We start from the raw sequence: 22,983 nt of genomic DNA on the forward strand, positions 1-22,983 counted from the left end.
GACAGAAAAGCATCTCTCAAAAACATTACAAAATACTTGAAGGACACCAGAATAGCGTTCAGAAGGATCCAGACAAGAAGAACAATGTTATTTGGCACTACCATCTTAAATTTAGTGTATTTTAAAAGGAACAAGCTATATGGAATGAATTCACATGGACATTCCCTTTTTTCTTTTCTTCTTTCCATGTAGAAATATTCATAATTTTGATGATTTTCTAGTTCATAGTAAAGAAATTGAAAAGAAAAATGATATAGTAAATGTGTCCATGCAATTAATTTTGCTTAAATCCAAATCTCTTACAGCTTGCTCCTTCCTACTCCAGCAATCCCCACCACACACCCGACTATGGTTACTGTACCCTCCTAGTAACAGGCTCCCATCTGTCTGTTCAAAGATAACTGTCTCTTGAGAAGCCCTCCATCCAATCAGAAATTGCTCCATCTGACCAAACTCGTCTCTAGTGCATTAAAGAGTGGCTTAATCAACTGTGCAATGACAAGCATAGAAAACAAATGTACCGAAATACCAACTCTCCCAACCCCTTTTTTAAAGCAACCCAAGCTTTTTCTCAGGAATTCAACAATTCGTTTGAGGTCAGTACAGATTGTTCTGCCTCTCTGTAATGGGATTGTTAACAAAAGCATGCTTATCAGAAATATTATGGGAGAAAAAATCAAAACAGAGCACGAACTTTAAGGAAGAAATTTTGAACAGTACTTTGGCAATCTTTTTACCATCTTGTGCAGTTACACCTTGATATTTTGCACAAATAAAAGAATATCCACTGTGGGAATTAGAATTCTGATAAGGAAATCCAGGCCATATGTTACATTTGACTCATTTATTTTCACAGGAATAATTTAGTTTTTACCATTTTGTACCTTATAATGTGCCACCAAACATCCTGGAGGGCATTTTGTAAGAGTAATGAAGTGTTCAGAACTTAAGCCCTGATTTAATAGCTCTTTGATATTAAATGCAGTTAATTGCAGTGGAGAGCATGCTAGGCCTGGAGTTAGGAAAACTCCAAGTTCAAATCTGACCTCAGAAACTTAATAGCTGGATGATCCTGGGCTAGTCATTTAATTGCTGTTTGTCTCATTTTCCTCAATTGTAAAACGAGGATAATAATAGCACCTAACTCCCAGGTTATTATAAGGATCAAATAAGATAATATTGGTAAAGTGCTGAGCATAGTGTGTGGCATGTAGCAGGGGCTACATAAATACTTATTCCCTGCTGTTGTTGTTCAGTCATTTTAGTCAAGTCTGACTCTTTATGACCCTACTTGGGGCTTCCTTGGCAAAGATACTGGAGTGGTTTGCCATTTCCTTTCCAGCTCATTTTATAGATGAAGAACTGAGCCAAACAGGGTTAAAGTGACTTGCCCAGGGTCACACAGCTAATCAGTATTTAAGGCCAGATTTGAACTCATGAAGATGAGTCTTCCCAACTCCAGGCCTGGTACTCTATCCATTGTACCACTTAGCTGCTCCCTATTCCCTTTCCCCTCCCCTATTAAATCTTGACTGTGAGGTGGGCATAAGAGTACTTCTTGTGTGTATGGAAAAGGTCAGGTTTTCCAGTTGACAAGAAGAAGCAGTTGAGTTGTTTGGGAGCAATCAACTGACCAAACCAAGTAAGAAGTGAACCTCTTTCCTTCAAAATGTCAACTGAAAGGATGAAATGGAATTGGTTTTGAGTTCTCAGGATGTAGACATTTGCCAGATCTCCCTCCTTAGTAGGTCAGGATCGGACTTTGTAAGTAAGGACAGACAGGTGACAGCAAAGAATCTATTAAATAATGATGGATGTTGATGCAGCTAGCTAGTTAGGTCCTCCCTAATGGATTTCATTGCTTTTTCCTCTTGGACACATGGATGTGGAGGTGAGGTTGGAGGAGGACAGGAGAGACCTAGCAGACATTAATTATTATACTTCTCACAAAGTAAGGCTAATAGTTTTTTTTTCACTACTCCCTCTTCTTATCCTTATCATAGCAACCCACGATAAAGAATTAAAGCATTCCTGGGTTGTCAGGGTCCTATAAGACTATATATAATTTTGGGAGTTTCATAGGGACAGGTGAGTAGGAATATAATATTATACCCATATTTTAATGTAATATATGTCTCACAAAGTAACTAGCCCATGAAATAGTGCTAGCAGAAGAGAGATCCATGATGAGATTAGTAGTCAATGGCTTAGAAACCATTTCCTAGCAGCCTGTTGGAAGAGATGCTTTTCTCATTTCTTTGAAAAGCAAAAACATTCCTAAGTTCAGAAAGGATGAATCATTCTTGTCAAAGTATGAGCCAACAGGAAAATGTTGGCCTGCTTCATCAGAGAGGAGCAAGAAGCCCATGACTCACTTTCTTGGTGGACAGTGAGAGACACTAGATGACACAGATAACAGAGGTCTCAGAGCTTTCTCCTTTGAGAAACATGGGATGATGGGAGAATGGGCTGTAGTTTGGTTATTCTCCAATCTGGAACAATGCAATTATGATCTGAGGTCCCATTCGTACTGTTATAGACTTTTATACTTCATTCTCCTCTAGGCAGTCTATGAACCAGATACATGGGACTACTTGCTGCTGCTTAAACACATCACTCCATCTCTTGTCTTTGTGCCTGGAATGTCTACTCCTTCACCTCTGCCTTCCATGGATTCCTTCAAGTTTTAGCTCAAAGTTCATCTTCTCTGGAAGGCCTTTGTCTCTCCTCTCAGAAGTGACATAACTTCCCCTCAGATTACCTTCCATCTTCTCTCTCTCTCTCTCTCTCTCTCTCTCTCTCTCTCTCTCTCTCTCTCTCTCTCTCTCTCTCTCTCTTCTCTTTCTCCTTCATACACACACACACACACGCACACACATGGAGGAGAGAGCCGTTCACATCTTCTCAATCTATTTTATGTATATATGTTATGTGTATGTATATATGTGTAGAGAGAATATGTAAATGACTTTCTATATATATGTGTGTATACATATATATGTATATATATATATATATATGTTTATATATATGTATATATATATATATATATATGTATATAAAATAGAGAAAGGAGAGAGGAAAAAGGACCTTCATGTGCAAAAATATTTATAGTAGCTCTTTCTGTGGTGTCTAAGAATTGGAAATCAAAGGGATGACCATCAATTGGGGAATGGCTGAACAAGTTGTGGTATATGAATGTAATGGAATACTATTGTGCTATAAGAAATGATGAGCAGGCGGACTTCAGAAAAACCTGGAATGACTTGCATGGACAGATGTTGAGTAAAGTGAGCAGAACTAGGAGAACATTGTACACAGTAACAGCCATGTTGTGTGATGACTAACTTTGATAGACTTAACTCTTTTCAGCAACGCAAGGATCTAGGACATCTCCAAAAGTCTCATGATGGAAAATGCTATCGACATCCAGAGAAAGAACTATAGAGTTGGAATGCAGATAAAAGCATACTATTTGCTCTTCCCCCCCCTCTATTTTTTTTTCTTTCTTGTGGTTCCTCCTGTTGGTTCTATCTTCTTTACAACATGACTAATATGAAAATATGTTTAATAGGAATGTATATGTAGAACCTATATCAGATTGCATGCCCTCTTGGAGAGACAGGAAGGGAGCGAGGAGGAGAAAATTTGAAACTCAAAACCTTATGGAAGTAAATGTTGAAAACTAAAAATAAATTAGTAAAAATAAATTAATTACTTTTTAAAAAGAGAGACATTCACATGTTGTCTCTCCCATTAGAATGTCTAGCACTTAGCTAGAATATATATCGCATTTTAAGACTTGAAAAGCACTTTATATATTATCTCAATTAATCCTGTGAGAAAGATATTATTATTATCCCCATTTCACAAATCAGGAAACCAAGGCTGACAGGAGTTAAGTGATTTGCCCAGGGTCATACCCAGCTAGTAAGCTGATCTGAGTCAGGATGTGAACTCAGGTCTTCCTGATTCCAAGTTCAGCCTTCTATTTATTATACAACCTAGTGGTCTTTTAGAATATATGTCCCTTGAGGGTAAGGACCATATTTTCACCTTTCTTTATATGCTCAGTGCTGAATACAGCATCAGGAACATGATAAGCACTTAATAAATGCTTATGGACTGGCAGATGGATAACCAAGCTGCAAGGGGGAGCTATTACAATGTAATGAGAACATTAGCTTTTCTAGCAGAAAAGAGGGATTATTTAACTAAATCAGTACATTTATTTAATACAATTAAATGAATTTGGCCTAGTAGTATGAAAAACGATCTAATTCTGAGAGCAGTGACCATCTCCTTTCGATCTTTTGAACAGCTCCAAAAATAATATGTGAGAGCAATAACGAGATAAGTTTCCTCAGAGACAAGCTCATGTCTCAATATTAAGTTAGAAGCCTAAGCAAGCACGTTTAGCTCCTTTCATCACATAGGGCACCTTTGGATTTTAGCAGTACCTTAGTGTGAATAATTTACTTCTAGTTCAAAAGAATTAGAGGCAGTTGGTGGCACAGTGGATAGAGCTTCCTGCCTGAAATCAGGAAGACCTGAGCTCAAATATGACCCTACATACTTACTAGTTATGTGACCCTGGGCAAGTCACAACTTAACCTCTGTTTACCTCAATTTCCTCAAAAATGGGGATAATGATAGCACCTTCCTCACAACATTGTAGAGATAAAGCGAAAGAATATTTTAAAAATGTTTAGCACAGTGCTTGCCACATACTGGGTGCTATATAAATGCTTGTTCTTTCCCCTTGGAAGGTTATTATGCTAAAAAGATGAGCCTTCCATCAGAAGTAAGTGGAAGCACTGCACAATTTCCCAAAGACAATCTGATCTCAAAAAAAATGTTTTTTAATGAGAGTAATAAGACAAAAGAAAGATCAAGTCTAAATCACTGGGAAAAGAAACCTATGGAGAAGAGGTTAGTGTGATAGTTGCAAGTAAGTATTCAAAAGGCTGTCAGTCACATAGATGAGAGTTTAGATTTGTCCTCCTTGTTCCCAGAAGGCAAAAGTAGGAGCAGTATTTGAAAGTTATAGAAAAACAGATTTTGGTTTGATGTAGAGGGAAAACAAACAGATAAGTCTGTGAACAACTAGAACTTCCCCAAAGTGGAGTAGGCAGTGGGTTCTGATCCCCGGCAGGTCTTACAGCAAAGAAACGGTGTTGTAGATGAGATGGCCTCTGAGGTCTCTTCCTGTTTGAAATCATGGGATTTTGTGCCTACATCATGATTTTCTATCCACTGAAGCAAAAACAAAGCAAGACAGCTCCTGTGAGGGCAACATTTTGGGGGTAAGTTAAATCACCAATGAAAAATTGCTAAGTTAGTAGAAATAATTTTAAAATTTGGCAGAATTTTATCTGCTGAAAATAAACAGCTGGATTCAAGCATTTTAGCATGTCCTGATGAGCACTGAAAACGTGAAAGCCTTTCCCTGTTACTTCCTATAGGCGCTTCACCCCCTGTATTTTCCACAGCATTGGGATTTCTCTTTTAAATATTTCATACAGATGGGAAACTTACATCCTAAGCTCTCTAATGCACTTATCACTTTAGAATATTCTAGGCTGTACTTTTTTAATAGTTATTTGTGTTGCCCTTATACTCTTACATCATGATTTCTTACCCCTGAGTCCACAACCTTGTTTTTAAAAATATTTTGATAACTGTATTTCAATACAGTTGGCTTCCTTTATAATCCTATCTATTTTATCTTATGCAATTAAACTCATGACTCTGAGAAGGGGTCTATAAGGGTAACAAGACTGACAAAGGGGTCTGAAATACAAAAAAGGGTAAGAACCCCTGGCATATTATTTGTTATCTTCTTCTGGGCAGGAGTTTGTTTTCTCCAAACTGTTATCCTCCTCCACTAACTAGCACTGTGCTTAACAAATAGTTATTCTTTTGCAATAGTAGAAATTTACAGAATAAGTATTTATTGTAGTTAACTATAGAAGGTTGACTGTTGTTCATCTCATAAGCATCATGTATGCATCAGAAAGTTACACAACTGGCGAAAAGGATTTTAAAACTGTATATGCAAATTATAAGAAAAAATAAAAAACCCGTATTTCATCAAAATCCTCATATTTCTAAGTTAGAAAACATGCTCACTGCAAATGTTCCACCAAGATTAAAGAGTTCATAATGATTGAAATAAACAAAGAAATAAATATTTTCCATTAGCAACTTTAAAATAAGAATTCTTTGGATAAATTATGTCTAAGGTATGTTAGATTTGGGATAATAGGATCTGAGTTTGAATATCTAGCTTTCCACCAGCACTCATGATTTGTAAAGATGATTCGATATCAAATTTTTTTTTAAAGCAAGAGAAAAGAAAGATCTGTGTGACTTTGGGAAAGTCACCTCCCTTCTCTGGGTCCAAATTTCCTCATTGCTAAAATGAAGGTATCTGTTTTTAAATTTCCATATACATACCAGTTTAAGGGAATATGGACATTGATGCTATGTTTTCAAATTACTACCCAACTAAGAAAGTCTTCCCTTTCCCATTAGCTGGGGCACTACAGATATGGGTTCAATAAAAACCCAATTCAATAAAAGAGATGAGTTCAGCTCTATATTCTAGAGTTATTTGGGGTCTGCTGTTACTTCCAGGGGGACTCCAGACTAAGGTGACAAGGTGGGGGGAGGTGGTTTATGCAAATATCCCTTGAGTATTTAAAAGTTCCATTCAATTCCAGCACTTTGCAGAAATCTGTCTGGGATAGATGTTGAGTTAGCAACTAGGGTGCTACCATCTGCCCAGAAAAGTCTGGAATGAATAGTCAGCTTGAGTGCATTTGTCTTGTCCAAGGAATCATGGTCATTTTAATTAGGGATCTCCTATGGTACCTAGCTGACCTTGCAAAAGATAGAAACGCTGCCTGAGGATCAAGTAGTAAGATTCCAAAGACCCTAGAAGGATGAGCTTTCTTTGTTGGAGAGGAATAAAGGAAAGTTGACTCAGGTGAGAGATGGTCGCTAACTTGCCTTGGGCAAATAAAATTCCAGTGAAACTGTCATAATCAACAAACATTTGTTGAATATCACTTGCCTACATGGATGGCCTAGTTCTAAGCACCACATAAAAATCAAAAAGTTCTCTGGTAACCTATAATCTCTAATCCTTTATTTAAAATCCCATAATCTATGGGAATCTCTATTTTAAGATGATATCCCTACTTGAAGCTTAAAATATGACTGCTTATCTAAATAATATACAAACTAAACACTAAAATCAATCATAAAAGTAAAAGATGCTTGAAGGTCTCTATGGATAGGAACCAAGTCCTTTAGGAGAGCTAATTTTCCTTTATCTGGAGGCAATTAGGTGCTAGGTCTGGAGTGAGGAAGACCTGAATTCAAATTTAGCCTCAGATACTCACTACCTATGTGATCCTAGGCAAACCACTTCATTTCTGTCTGCCTCAGTTCTCTCTTCTGTAAAATGGAGGTAATAACAGCATTTACCTCCAATAGTTCATATGATGATCAACTCAGATGATATTTGTTCAGTGCTTAGCACTTTACCTAGCACTTAATAGGCACTTAAAAATACCTGCTGGCTGGCTTCTTTCTTTCCTTCCATCCAATAGAAGTGTCAGTGGAAACACAGCCACTGTTACATATCCTGGGATTTGAAAAAGAAAATTTTTTCACTTTCTTCTCATATCAGTTGGTCTAGAATTGAGAGACTTGAACTATGGTCTGTTCCCTAAAAGTTTATCATTCAGTTTGAAAAGTTATATAAAAGATTGTGTTGCCAAGTGGAATCTTTCAAAGTAAATCCCTTTGAGCTTTTCCTTATTGAACAGTGATAAGATAATTCAGCAGAATTAGATTTGTGCAGCCTAGCAAAAGGACAGTAAGGAATCAACATTGTGGGTGTATATAATGGGGGGTGGCAGTGCCAGCACATCCTAGAGTGACCATTGCCATTGGCTCTTCCCCTGAGGATTTTGATGAAAACAAAATCTCTCCTCTCTTTCATTTTCTGAAATGAAAGGGGGATGGCCAATGGTCATGCCCACTCCATACCAACACACCCAGTAACAGCTGGCTCAAGCTCTGAACACCTCTGTGAGTACCATCATTGTTCCCATTGTAGTCTGGTAGCAGGTCCGGGAAGAGTGGGTTATTTCTACATAGATGGGAAGAGATAGGGCTAGACCTGCGATTTCATTGATACAAGGAACTTTCCAAGGAAGAAACTCATTCATTCTATCAATTCAAGTCAGCCCTTTCCCTGCAACCTAGTGGTGTCCAACCCACATAAAAACCAGGGCTACCAGTTTCTAAGGATTCCTGTAGGCCTCATATTGTCTTAGAAAACCACACATCAACATTACCTATGTTCTATTGTTTTTGTATTGATTTTGTTAAATATTTCCCCAATCACATTTTAATCTGGTTCCAACTTCCCTGAGGTCACTGTAGCATATTTGACACCTCTGGTCAGGAGTAATGCGTAGTTAACTGATTTGTCCAGGGTTACACAACCTCTAAGTGTCAGAGACAGGCAGGCAGGCATTTGATAAACAGTTATTAAGCACCTATTACATGCTAGGCACTATACTTAGCACTGGGGATACAAGTATGAAAAAGAAAGGATGGTCCCTGCCCTCAAAGAGCTTATAATTTAATAGGGAAAGACAAAACAGAAAAGGAAGCTGAAAGAGGGGAGCAAAGGAAGGTATAGCCATAGGGGCATAATGGAGAAGTTCAAAGGAGGGCAACTGGGTGGAAAATGAAGGGATGGCTGACCTGGGTATCCTTCTTAAATAGAGGTTTTGAGAGGAGCTCATCACTCTACCCTCCAATAAGAGGGGCAGAGGATATTTATGAAGTTTGAATACCAAGGGTGATGAAATCTTGCAGAGATGAGGTTCCTGGGGGCATGATGGAAAAGTCCAAAGGACTAAAGCCAGTGGAAAGTGAAGGCTTAAACCTGGGTCCTACTGGCTTTGAGGCTGACCATCTATTACACTACATTGCCTCTCTCCATTTTGATGAACCCCTCTTGAAATGTTTCTTGAAATTAAGTACTGCCAGGGGGAGGAGTTTGGGTGAAATAATTTGGCAGGTTAATTGCAGTCAGAGTCAATAACACCAAAGGGAATCACCAAACCAAAGGAACAAGCATGAATTAAGGTGAGTTTAATAGGCTAAGGTAAGAAACAGAAATCAAGAAGCAGAACTAACAGAAATGCAGTGAACAGGATGTGAGGTTAAGGAGATTAGGAGATCAATTGCATCAAGCTGTCAAACTGACATTGACCATCATTTTAGAGATCTGAGTTGTCAAGTCTAGTATTCCAAGACCAGCTATTTCTTTCCCTTAGGTATTTATGATTAAAGGAAGCTACCACCAGATGAATGATCCAGCCTTGGATTTACAGGATGCTGAGAAGAGAATTTGTGACTTACCTGAATCTGTAGGAACTGTTTGATGGTTTCTTTCTAAACAGGAGATTTCTCCTCCACATGACTTTTCTCTTTCCAGGAACTGGTATTACTGATTAATAATTTATAACCACAGGAATAGGTTACTTTGTTTTAAGCTTTTACTGTAGACTTCTGGCTTATTGTCTTATTTCTCAGAAGTGATAGTTTTCCACACACACACTTCCTCCCTCCATTGCTGTATTCCCCACCTCAAGACTTTTAAAACAAATTCAAACAGAACAGGACAGGTTTTTTTTTTTGCTTTGTTTTGTTTTGTTTATACACCATTATATGCAGGCTAAAATCAATATTAGAAAACTAGGAAAGCAGAATCCAGTTAATTCCAGCAGGAACACCAGAGGTCAAAGTCAGGAAGGGTAAGGGAAGCATTACCATTCTTATTCATTGGCTAATGTCTGACCTACAATCACCAGAGGAGAGGAGAATAGCTGAGAACTTGAATTGCCAGGCTCTATCTGGGAGTGCTTCCTTATCCTCCGCTTGACCTTGGCTTATGCTGATTTCTACTTGTAGAGACTGTTTGCTTTCTCAAAGAGTACTAAGAAGACTTCTAGAATCCAATTAGAATATGCTTAAAATTTTGTACTTTACTTACACTGTGGGTCATGTTATCTTTCCAGCATCTCTCCTTTAACACAAATGACACCTCTATGATAGATGCCATCTTTGTCCTTGGATACCAACATCACAACAATTCTAATGCATTTTTTTTCATAATTTATTTATTTATTTTTAGTTTTCAACATTCATTTCCATAAGATTTTGAGTCCTGAATTTTCTCTCCCTCCCTCTCCTTTCCCTTCCCTAAGACAGCATGCAATCTGATATAAGTTCTATTTATATGTTCATATTAAACATATTTTCACAGTAGTCATGATGTATAGAAGAATTAGAACCAATGGGAAGAACCATGAGAAAGAAGGAACAAAACAAAACAACAAAGAAAAGAGAGCAAATAGTATGCTTCTGTTTGCATTCAGATTCAAAAGTTTTTTCTCTGGGTGTGGATAGCATTTTCCATCATGAGTCTTTTGGAATTATCTAAGATTCTTGCATTGCTGAGAAGATCTAAGTCTATTAAAGTCAGTCATAGCACAATGTGGCTGTTACTGTGTACAATGTTCCTCTGGTTCTGCTCATTTCAGTCAGCATCAGTTCATATAAGTCTTTCCAGGTTTTTAAACAACACATTGTAGGATTATGTTTTTTAATCCACTCCACTCTCCACAGAACTACTCCCTTTTGTGGGAGAGTTGATCCCACTCACATTCACAGTGATGATTATTGTGTCTTTCTCTCCATTCCATTCCACTACTCCTTTATTTTTTTTCCTCTCTTTTCTCCCTTTCACTCCTCACTAGAGTTTTGCTTTTGACCACTGCCTCCCTCAGTCTGCCATCCCTTCTATTAGCCCCCTCCTTTTTCTTCCCCTTTACCCTTACTACTTCTTCCCTCCCTTCCATCTAGCCCCTCCCTTTTCTTTCCTCTTTCCCCTCATACTTCCTCTATGGTAGGTTAGATTTCTATAACTAACTGATTGTTATTCCCTCTTTGAGCCAAATCTGATGAGAATAAGGCTCAAACAATGCTCATCTTCCTCCTTTCTTTCACTCTACTGTAATAGGTCTTTTCATGTGATGTAGTCTACCCTTCTCTTCCTCCTCCTTCTCTCTTCTCCCAGAACAATCCCTTTTTGCCACTTAATTAGATCTTTTTATTGTCTCATCAACTTAAACCCATGCCCTCTGTCTATGTATGCCCCTTTTAAATGTCATAATAATGATACAGTTCTCAAGAGTTACAAGTGTCATCTTCCCTTGTAGGTATGTAAACAGTTTGCCCTTATTAATAACATGTTGTTATTTTTTTTATTTCCTGTTTACCTTTTTTATATCCCTCAGGTCTTGTATTTGAAGATCAGATTTTATGTTGAGCTCTGGTCTTTTCATCAGGAAGGTTTGGAAGTCTCTTATTTCATTGAATATCCATCTCCTACCCTGAAAGATTATGCTCAGTTTTGTTGGGTAGTTGATCCTTGCTTGTAATCCAAGCTTCTTTGCCTTATGGAATATTATATTCCAATCACTTAATGTAGAAGCATCAAAGTCCTGCATAATCCTGACTGTGGTTTGATAGTAACTAAAATATTTTTTTTTCTGGCTGCTTGTAATATTTTCACTTTGACCTCGTAATTTCGGAATTTGGCTACAATATTCCTTGCATTTTCAATTTGGGATCTCTTCCAGGAGGTGATCAGTGGATTCTTTTGATGAAAATTTTGTCTTCTGGTTCTAGGACTTCAGGGCAGTTTTCCTTGATGATTTCCTGAAAGATGCTGTCTAGGCTCTTTTTTTCATCGTAGTTTTCAGTCAGACCAATAATTTTTAAATTGTCTCTCCTAGATCTATTTTCCAGTTCAGTTGTTTTACCAATAAGGTATTTTACATTTTCTTCTATTTTTTCATCATTTTGTTTCTGTTTGATTCTCGCTCTCTCATAGAGTCATTAGCTTCCACTTGCCCAATTCTAATTTTTGATGAATTGTTTCCTCTCTTCCCTTTTGGGCCATTTTACTTTTTAAGGAGTTCTTCTCTTAAGTGAGTTGTTGTACCTCCTTTTTCATTTGTCCAATCTTACTTTTTAAGTAGTTGGTTTCTACAATCAATTTTTGTCTTTTCTTTTCCAAGCTGTTGACTCTCTCTTGCATACCTCTCATTTCTTTTCCCAATTTTTCTTTTACCTCTCTTATTTGACTTAAAATCTTTCTTGAGCTCTTCCAAGATGCTTTTTGGGCTTGAGACTAGTTCATATTCCCCTCTGAGGTTCCAGATGTGGATATATTGACAATGTTGTCCTCTTCTGAATTTTGTTTTCATCTTCCCCAAAGAAATTCTTCCCCCCTCAAAGAAAATTGTGTTTTGATCTGTCCCCAAAGAAAGAATCTATGGTCATTGTCCATTTCTGATTTCTGCTCATAGTGTTTGCCTATTTCCTGGCTTTTAAAGTTGAGCTCTCCTGCTGGAGTGCAGGGGACACTGACCCAAGCTTCTTGTGCTGGGAGCCCAGGACCTGGTCACTGTGCTTTGTGTGTTGGGGCCATAGGTGCTGGCGACTAGAGGCTGTAGGGAGTCTGGCAGTTTACCTGGTGCTGAGCTAGGGTCAGTAGCACTGGAGCTCTCTGGGTAGGGGTGGGGAGTCTGGCCCCCAGAGGATGCCTGCTCACCTGGACTTCTTTAAAGCACTCAAATGTTTGGCTGCTGGAGGATGTCTGCCAGCCTGGAGTTGTGCTGAAGCACTGGCTGCTAAAGGATACCAGCCCATGTGGTGGTTTTCTGAGCTGATGTTTACCACTTCCCCCACCTGTGCTGAGGCTTGCCTGCTCCACCACCTTGGGGCTCAGGATCTCCCCTGGTTTGCTGAGATGGGGCTTACTGCTGTCTTGTTGGGGCACCTCTTATCCTGTACTGCTCCCCCTTCCCCAGAGCGAGAGGGGCCTTTCCTGTTAATCCCCTAAGTTTCCTGGGCTACACAACTGCTGCACCCTATGTTTCTGCTGGCTCAGCTGTTCTAGGGTTTTTCCTGGGGTGATATTTTCTTGGCTTATAAGGGAAGGTGAGAGTGACGTCTTTCTTACTTTACTATCTTGGCTCCTGGAAGTCCCCTTGCCCTGAATATTATTTTTTAAATTTCTGTTGTAATAATCTACTTCGATTTAATCGATCTAATTTTTGTTACTAACATTTTTATTGCTCAATTATATGACTATGAGAATGTGAAATGACTTTTGTGTAGTATAAAAATTATTTGCAGAAAGAACATATAAAGCTTACTTCCATCAGTAATTATTGGGATGGGTCAGAGAAGGGCTTTTATCCTCTCCTAGCTTTGGTCAGATGCTTCACTTACTTACAAATTCACTTTGTGATCACAATGTCATTCAGGTGGTAAAGATCTATTTCTAGAATAATTATGTGAGATTTTCATATCCCATTTTCAGTTGGCGTGAAATAGAAAGAAATTTGGGTCAGCATTCTTCTTTGGTTATAAACTAAACATTTGATTTTTAAAATAAATTTTTGTTTGATAGAAATCAATAGAAAAGAGTATACATATGTATCCTCATTTAAAACCAATTCATTATTGTTCTCAATTACAAAAGGTTCAAGCCCAATAAAATGTTAAATTGATACAAGATTTTTTTAATCTATGTAACTTATTTTTTCTTTATCACTGAGCTAATGTTATTTAAAAAATATATAGTCATTCTTCTCCATCTGCTTTGTACATTTGTTAGCTTTCATATTGGCCAGAATAAAGCTTCCATTATAGGTAGAATAAAACCACTATCAATGCATATGAAATGACTTGTTTCATTTCTTTAAAAGCTGATGGTGGAAAAAAAAGTTGATGGTGGTAAATGTATTTGAAGCATACTTATGAAACAAAGGAAAATATCATGTGAAAGAAGAATAGTATAGTTGAGTGCTTAGTGCTAAGAGTGCTGTACTTGAAGGTTGGAGAATAGAATCAGGAAGACCCAAATTGGAACACTACCTCATACATTTACTGCTGTGTGTACCAGCAAGGCATTCATCTTCCCTCTACTTCAGTTTCCTCATTTGAAAAATGGAGGTAAGAGCACCTCCCTCATGGGTTTGTTGTGAGGATCAATACATGTAAAGTACTTTGTAAATCTGCAAATGCTACACAAACACCAGTTATTATTAGTATTATAAGTCCATTCCCAGCTCATCTGCAAATAAAACTAAGACAAGTCATTTAAAATCTCTCTTACTCAATTTATCCACTTATGAAGGCTATGTATTATAATATGTATTACTAAAATTTAGGCACAATTCTGGCCTTAGATATTGGCAAATATGTCAAAGATGAATTTGTATTTTTATTACCTATTGTTTTTTCTTTTGAAATTGTAGTTTCATACATAATTTTTAATGTATTCTGATTTACTAATTATAAAAAACAGAGTAAATGCTCATCTGTCAGTTTGTCTCTTTCTGCTTGTTTTTCTAATACATCCTTTTTCTTTATCAAGAATAATATTAAAGTTCTTTTGCAATGTGTCATTAACCACCTCACTTTACTAAACAAGTTATATATTGAGTATGCCTTAATAAAAAATGAGAATTGGAACTACTGGTTCCAAATTTTAATTAAAAAAAATCACTCCTGTTATTTCCCAGTGGAATGAATGCAACCTCTGGGTCATATTATAACCTTAGAATAACAGTATGTTCTATCATACAGCACTTTCACATTATGATTTGGTTACCATAATAGCCAATGGTAGTAAAGGGCACACTATGACTCATAAGAGTCAGTGAACAAATTCACTTTTCCTTCCTCGGGGAACATAAAATGATATGGTAGCTATATTTAATGGGGTACAACATTAAAGAGTATTACAGATTGCATCATTTACAATAGTTTTGACTGCAAAAAGAGATAACAAAAGGGACAGCATTGGAAAACACCTCTGCCTCATTTTCTTTCTATCAATATCTATAAAAAATTAGAGCATTTAGTAAGTTGATATCTTACATTCTTTCCAAGGGCTAGTGGATAGAGTGCTGGACTTGAAGTCAAGAAGACCAGAGTTCAAATACAGCCTCAGACACATTAGCTGTGTGACCCTGGGCAAATCACTTAACCTCTGCCTCAGTTTCCACATGTGTAAAGTGGGAATAGTAACAACACCTACCTCTCAGAGTTGTTGTAAGGATAAAAATAAGATGATATTTGTAAAGTGCTTTGTAAACCTTAAAGTGATATATAAAGGTTAACTATTGTTGTTGTTGTTGTTGTTGCTATTGTTTGAAGAATTAGTGATTGTAGTAGTAGCAGTAGCAGTAGAAATGAGAGCAAATTAATATAATCAAGTATTTTCCATTCAAGCTAGCAGCAAAATCATCAGAGAGGAAAACATAATAGGAGAAAGAGTAATACAAACATCAGGGTAAAGACCACATCGGGTTTTTTGTTTGTTTGCTTTAAAAATCTCGAATCATCGTTTACTAGCTGTGTAATTTAAATGGGTGAAAGAAAACATAAAATATTTTTAAAAAACACTATCAAGCTGAACCAAAGGTTGATGATATTGAAATCATGTTTACCTGAGACTGGCACTTTTTATCTCTATTGTCAGGCTTTGACATATCACATGGTAGGCAGCTAGCCTATTGCTGTTAATGATGATGATGACGACAATGAGATACCTCAATTAATAGTGGCAAACTGGGACGACCTAGTTTTTCAGTATGATATGATTCACTCATAATTCAACAGACCCAGTTTCAATACCATTTATAGCTCTTGAATATAGTCTTCTAACAGTGCAACCTAATTTTCTACCCCGGCCTAGCTTGCTATACAGTTTATTCTAGGCTACACAAAGGAACGTCTTTTGACCCTCTACCAAGGCAGAATGCTTGCTTAACGCTATAATAATGGTAAAGAGGACCCAGTGGGAAGAAAAGGAAGGAGAAGTGTTTTCCAATGCTACCCCTTTAGTAATCACTTTTTGCAGTCAAAAATATTGTAAATGATGTAAGCTGTAATACCCTTTAATGTGTTATATGTAGTTTATATAGTGGTATTCCTCCCTCAGTCAATTAACTTTCATTAATCCCTCATCTATGCTGAGTTTGGTTTATCATTAGCGTTTCCTCATCCATCAAATGAGGGGACTGGATTAGATTATCGTTAAAATCTCTTCCATCCCTAAAATTTTACATCACACTTTTACACTTCAATTTATATTATAAATTAGCATTTATCAAAACTATTTGACACTGGTTAAAAATAGAAAGATAGATGTGTAGAATAGACTAGATAAGGGGAAAAATTTAAAATAATCAAATTTAATAACTAAATACTCCACCAATCCCCAAACCTAAAGTACTTGTTAAAGAATTCCCTGTTTGATAGGTACTAGCAGGAAAATTGGAAAGCAATTTTAAAAAACTGAGTATAAACAAATGTGTTAAACATAAACATGTACCACAATAAGCTCAAAATGGATTTTTGGTCATGCCAAAAAAAAAGTTAGAAAAGATTTAGATCAAGTACCTTTCACTGTTAGGACAAAGAGGAGAGTTATTAATTAAACGAAGGATAGAGGCAATAACCAAAAATGAAATAGTTTGGATTACATGAAACCTACAAACTTTCGCATAAAGAAAATCAGTGCAGCTAGTATAAAGGCAGAGCTATCAATTGGGAAACAATATTTGTATCAAACATCTCTAATAAGTCTGATATTCAAAATATATAGAGAACTAATATATACATATAGATATATTCATATGTGTATATATGTATATATAATGTGTATATTAGCATGTGTGTATATACATGTATATTAAGTATTGTATATATATGTGTGTTTATATATACATACATATTTCTTCATGTTTATATATATGCATATATATATTTTATTTATTTATTAAACATACGACAAAAAGTCATCCCCTGATGGATGAGTGAACAAAGTGTAGAGCAAATAGTTCTCAATAGGTGAATTGCAAACCATTAACAGCTATATGAAATTGTTCCAAATCACAATAAGAAAAGTACAAATAAAATCATCTCTAAGATTTCACTTTATATCCATTAAACTGTCAAAGATGACAAAAGATTTTGAAAAAGTCAATGTTGAATGGACTGAAGAGAAACAAATATACTAATATCTTGCAGGTGGGGTTGTGAAGTGATCCAACCATTTGGGAAAGCAATTTGGGGGGAAAAGTGCTAAAAAAAATGATTAAGTTTTTTTTTTCTGCTCTTTGACTAAGAGATCCCACTACTAGGCATATATCCCATAAAGATAATATAAAGAAATGTCTCATATGCACCAAAATAAAATCTTAGAAATGCTCTTTGTAGTAGCAAAGAACTAGAAACAAAGAAAATACCCATTGATTGGGAAATGGATCAAAAAACTGTCATATGCAAACGTAACAGAATATTACTTTGCCATAAGAAGTGATGAAAATAATAAATACAGAGATGCTTTGGAAGATTTATATGAACTTATTTTTTTATTCTTTGTAACACGGGATGGCTTAGGGAGAGGAGAGTAGGCAAGAGTATATTTGAAAATGAAGATGATGCAAAATAAATTATTTAAATTTTTAAAAAATCTGACAAAGGAATTTGGATAGCTACATACCCAGATCATGGCTTGTCCTGATTAACACACATATATAAAAATACTCTTCTGAAGTATGGAAGACCAGGAAGTGGGGGAGTTTTTAAAAAGAGGTTAGACATTTCCAGATTTCATTCTATCCAAGAAGACTTGCATTTTCTTACTAATTCTCAGTGATTCAGTGGAAATGATGGCAGGTAAGTGCCCATATCTCCAACCAGAAGTACAGAAATTGAGATTGTGATGTTCAGATAAGATAATGAATAACAAATTTTTTTCTCCCAAAATATGTGGCCAGATTGACTTTTCAGTAAGGGTTTCCTCAGATAAAAGTAGTTCACGTACATATAACAGTGAAAGCCTATGAATTGTGATAGGAAGAGTCATACTAAAATGTGAATAATAAGTTGAGAAGAATTACTCTTTGCCTCTGTTTGTTATTGATAAGCCACAAAATTTGTAATTTCACCATTTAGGGGACCTTCCCAATTGCTCCTCCTTATCTCTCGTGACTGGTTCTCTGTTTTCTATCCATGTTTTCCCCTCTCTGCTTTACTTTAGGCTCCCACATTAGACTATTCCTAAGCACTTAGAATGATGCTCTCTCTTTGAAAATCTGTACAAAATATATAGCACAAATTTTTCTCCTTGGATCTTTCTTTCACATATCTGAAATTAGAATGAAGTAATTTATTCTGCTCTCCATACCCCACTTTAGAAAATCTCAATACATATAATAGATGGAGACAAGACTTACTCATTAAAAATTCCATTGGTTGCATGAAGTAAGTCAAACAAATCACTTCAGGGATCTAAACCTGACATCACAAGAACTTGCCCAAGCTTGGAACTTCATAGAACAAAAAAAAAAAGAATTTGTTCTGTGAAGTTTGGATTCAGTCAAAGGGTTGCACTTGAGAATCTAGGGGGCCACATGTGGCCCTGAGGCTGCAGGTTCCCCACCCCCTGGTAGTGAGTGGGTGTAGGAACAAGAGAGGTTCCTTGATTTAGGGGAGGTGGGTACTTAAGAAGGAAAGTCCAAGCAGTATAGGATTAGTACTTAGAAGAAAATTCAGAACCATCTAATCTAATTTCTTCATTTTACAGATGAGGAAAATGAGCCCCACAGGTAAACCAACTTGCCCATATGGGTTGGAGAGTGCCAACTCTGTGATAATGGGGTAGGCCTATGTGGGGCACAAATCAGTGGAAATGACACTGAAGAAGGGCTATTGTCATCTGCTTTGCAGCTGCATCTTAATTACTGCTGGACTTTTCCATCTGACTTGCAGCTGAAACCTTTCATATGTGTTGCTATCCCATTAGAACGTGAGTTCCCTGAGATCAGGGACTATTTGAATTTTCTATCTGTATAGTTTCCACGGTGTTTAATAGAGTGCTTTGCACATAACGTTTCATTCATTCATTCATTCATTCATTCATTCATTCATTCATTCATTCATTCATATGGAAGTTCCCAGGCAGCTGAGACACTGAATGCTTGGGAGAGAAGGTGTTAGAAACAGAAATTGTAAGAAGGAAGATGGGATGGAGGAAAATAGCAAGGAAACATCACTTCTGTCATCTCTTTGCTGAGGGTCCTCTGAGGTCAGCACCTAGGAAAACCATAAATGGGCTGGTGCAGGCTCCTGCAGGCCCACTGTCTGCCTGAGTGCTTTCATTTAGTGCTTTCATTAAGCAGCAAGACAAGTCATTAGTCATAGTAATAATAATATATGGCAGACAGATCTAATTAGGAAACTGAAGGGATGATTTTCCCATGCTGCCCTTTGGTACTTTCTGCTACAGAGTCAGCTTAGTTGATCATAGGCCCTGTTGCTCAACTGCATTGCCCATTATATGGGCAGCTAGGTGGTGTAGTGGATAGAACACTGGGCTTGGAATCAGGAAAACTCATCTTCATTAGTTCAAATCTGGACTCAGACATTTACTAGCTATGTGACCCCATATAAGTCACTTAACTCTGTTTGCCTCAGTTTCATTACCTGTAAAATAAGCTGGAGAAGGAAATGGCAAACTAGTATCTTTGCCAAGAAAACCCCAAATGTGGTCATGAAAAGTCACATATAACTGAAAAACAACTGAACTGAACGTTGCCTGTTATGATTACCACCTCTTGGGTCATCACTTTAAAGTCCTAAAGGCAGCTAGGTGGCACAATGAGAATTTGATTTGAAGTTAGGAAAACTTGAGTCCAAATCTAGCCCCACACACTTGCCAGCTAAGTCTGTTTACCTCAATATTCTTATCTGCAAAATGGGTATAATAGGATCCTACTTCACAGAGTTGCTTTGAGGATCAATTGAAATAACATGTAAAGCACTTTGTAAACCTTAAAGCATTCTCTCTCCCCCAACGTCTTCCATCTCCATTTCTTTCATTTCTCCTCTCCATATACATGAATAAGTTATTACTATTATTATTATGGTTTCTATAATAGAAGTGGTGAGTGTTATGTTATTGCAGTCATCATTGCTCTCTAGCAGCTGAAGACCTGAAGGATATTTCCCCCCCCCAAAAGTGGGTATTCTCAAACCTACCATTTTGAGAAGATACAAGAAAGTATCACTTAAGCCAACAGAAAGAAAAGTCAGCACTTGTGATGATAAAATTCTAGCACACAGGAGAGGATTTTCAGGAATGAAGCATTTCAGCCATTTTCTGATGAAGAGCCTGATTCCTTGCTCAACTCACCACACTATGTAATACATTTGGCTAACCATGGATGCCCTGCAGCAATCCCATAAGAATATCTGAAAGCAGATGGTGTTATGTTGAGCCCAGGCTCAATGAATGCTATGTAAAGTTGCTGATTTTTATTTTTGTTTTTGTTTTCATTATACTTTGACATTGAACGTCAGCCTGGCATCATAGATAAAAAGCCAGTTATAGAGTTGAGAAGACCTGAGTTCAGGGAGGCAGAGCCAAGATGGTGGAGTAAAGGCAAGGACTTGCCTGAGCTCTTCCCCAAACTCCTCCAAGTACCTTTAAATAATGACTCTAAACAAATTCTGGAGCAGCAGAATTCACAAAATAATGGACTGAAATAACTTTCCAGCCCAAGACACTTAGAAAGTCAGCAGAAAAATTCTGTTGCACCAAGGTGACAGTGGAACACAGTCCAGCACTGGCAGACAGGACTCTAGCAAACCAGAAGTAGGCCTCAGGGAGATTGAATCAATGGCAGCAGTGGTGGCTTCCAGGTCTCTTAGGTAAGGGGATTGGACAATGGGTCAGAAGAAGATTTGCAGAGGTCACTTTGCTGGCACCAGGAGCAGAACTCTGTTGCATTGCTTATACTTGGATCTGGGTCAAAATCCTGGGTCTTAGTCCCAGTGCCAGGTGAAGCACTAGCACAGGAGAGCTTGTGGCCTCAGGGGAGCAGGAACCATGATCATAGTTTCAGGGTTGAAAAGAGTAATTGTGGTCACTCATAAACTGGTGCATCGTACAGGAGAGTAGTAAGCACACCTCTGCCTAGATCATACCACCTTGAAAGAGCCCAAAACTAACAGGGCCCCAGAATTACCTCTGAGAATAGCTGCACAAAAAACTTGAAACTTGGGACAGTACTCCTACCATTTGGGAAGCAAAGCCCCACTTTAGCATAGAATTAAAAGTCAAGAAATAGGCTGGAAAAATGAGCAAACATCAGAAAAATTCTGACTATAGAAAGTTACTATAGTGATAAGGAAGATCAAAAGACACACTCAGAAGAAGACCACAAAGTCAAAATTCCTGCATCCAAAGCCACAAAGAAAATTATGTATTGGTTTCAGGCCATGGAAGAACTCAAAAAGGATTTTAAAAATCAAGTAAGAGAGATAGAGGAAGAATTGGGAAGAGAAATGAAAGTGATGCAAGAAAATCATGAAAAAAGAGTCAATGGCTTGGTAAAGGAGATGCAAAAAATGAAGAAAATGATGCCTTAAAAATCAGACTAGGGCCCTTTCTCTATAGCAAGGTGGCTGAGCGGCAGGCACAGTATTGGTGAGATACAGATCTTTGTGAAGACCCTGATGGGCAAGACCATCACTCTTGAGGTTGAACCCAGTGATATTATCGAGAATGTCAAAGCCAAAATCCAGGACAAGGAAGGTATCCCACCAGATGAACAATGTTTGATTTTTGCTAGAAAACAACTAGAAGATGGCCAAACTCTCTCTGACTACAACATCCAGAAAGAGTCCACTCTGTACTTGGTGCTTTGTCTTTGAGGGGGCATCACTGAGCCTTCCCTTCCCCAGCTGGCCCAGAAGTACAACTGTGACAAGATGATCTGCTGCAAGTGTTATGCTCGCCTGCACCCCAGTGTTGTAAATTGCTATAAAAAGAAATGCAGCCACACCAACAATCTGCACCCCAAGAAGAAAGTCATATAAAGACCAGCCTCCAGACCCCATTTTAGTTTGGCTACCCTGACTGAAGTGCTCTTGAGTAGTCTGTTGTAACCAGGCCTTCTTCCTGGATTTAATGGGGCTGTGATATCAATAAAATCCCCTTTTAGTGGAGAAGCAGAAAAAAAAATCTGACTAGGCCAAATGGTAAAAGAAGCACAAGAATCCAATGAAGAGAAGAATGCCTTGAAAAGCAGAATTAGCCACATGGAAAAGGAGGTACAAACACTCACTGAAGAAAATAATTCCTTAAAAGTTAAAATTGGGGAAGTGGAAGGTAATGACTTTATGAGACATCAAGAATCAAACAAAATCAAAAGAATGAAAAAAATAGAAGAAAAAGAGAAATGCTTCATTTAAAAAAAGTGACCTGGAAAATAGGTATATGAAAGATAATTTTTAAAAGTATTGGATTACCTGAAAGTCATGATCAGAAAAAGATTCTAGACATAATCTTTCAAAAAATTATCAAGAAAAACTGCCCTAATATTCTAGAACCAGAGAGTAAAATAGAAATTGAAAGAATCCATGGATTCTTCTGAAAGAGATCTCAAAATGAAAACTCCCAGGAATATTATAGGCAAATTCTAGACCTCCTAGACCAAGGAGGCAATACTGCAAATAGCCAACAAGAAACAACTTAAATATCATGGAGCCACAGTCAATTTAGCACAACATTTAGTAGCTTCCAAAGGATTAGAGGGCTTGGAATATGATATTCCAGAGGGCAAAAGAGCTAAGCTTACAACTAAGAATCACCTACCTAGCAAAACAGAGTCTAGTTCTTCAGAGGGAAAAAAAATGGATATTCAATGAAATAGAGGACTTTCAAGCATTCCTGATGAAAAGACCAGAGCTGAATAGAAAATCTGACTTTCAAATACAAGATGCAAAAGAAGCATA

General features: G+C 37.3%; 1 protein-coding gene and 1 pseudogene across 2 annotated transcripts in view; one reads left to right on the plus strand and one right to left on the minus strand.

Moving 5' to 3' along the window:
- Nucleotides 1-22,983, minus strand: part of LOC110202752 (ras-related protein Rab-3C) — a 352,324-nt gene that overhangs the window by 256,928 nt on the left and 72,413 nt on the right. The window lies entirely within an intron of this gene.
- On the plus strand, nucleotides 17,853-22,065 carry LOC110202756 (ubiquitin-ribosomal protein eL40 fusion protein pseudogene; annotated as a pseudogene).

Source organism: Phascolarctos cinereus, unplaced genomic scaffold (genome assembly GCF_003287225.1).
Source record: "Phascolarctos cinereus isolate Bilbo 61053 unplaced genomic scaffold, phaCin_HiC Scaffold_4;HRSCAF=312, whole genome shotgun sequence".
Taxonomy (NCBI): Eukaryota; Metazoa; Chordata; class Mammalia; order Diprotodontia; family Phascolarctidae; genus Phascolarctos; species Phascolarctos cinereus.